Below are 376 nucleotides of genomic sequence, written 5' to 3'. Positions count from 1 at the left end.
TAATATTAATAAAAGCTATTTTCTGATTTATTAATGTATTTTTATCAGGAACTGGATGGGACAGGAGTCAAAATCCACTCCAGTGTCATCATCTAGTGAGAGCCCTGATCACCACCCCCAATAACAAAGTTGTACACACTGCAATGTGCCTGCAAATGTGGAAGACATATATTGTGATCAATACAAAGTAATATATTAAAAATCATCATCCTCTTTATAACTGCTCTGTTCCACTGTCACACAGACATTCATTGCTGACAGCTTCACTTCATCCTCAGTGTAAATGTATGGAAACATCCTCTCAGTGAAAGTGTGTGTGAAGGTGTGTATGTGTGTGTTAGTATCAGGATCAGAGAACGACAGCTTTCCTCTGTTC

Source organism: Micropterus dolomieu, linkage group LG18, assembly GCF_021292245.1.
Source record: "Micropterus dolomieu isolate WLL.071019.BEF.003 ecotype Adirondacks linkage group LG18, ASM2129224v1, whole genome shotgun sequence".
NCBI classification, from domain to species: domain Eukaryota; kingdom Metazoa; phylum Chordata; class Actinopteri; order Centrarchiformes; family Centrarchidae; genus Micropterus; species Micropterus dolomieu.
This window is presented reverse-complemented; position numbering follows the sequence as displayed.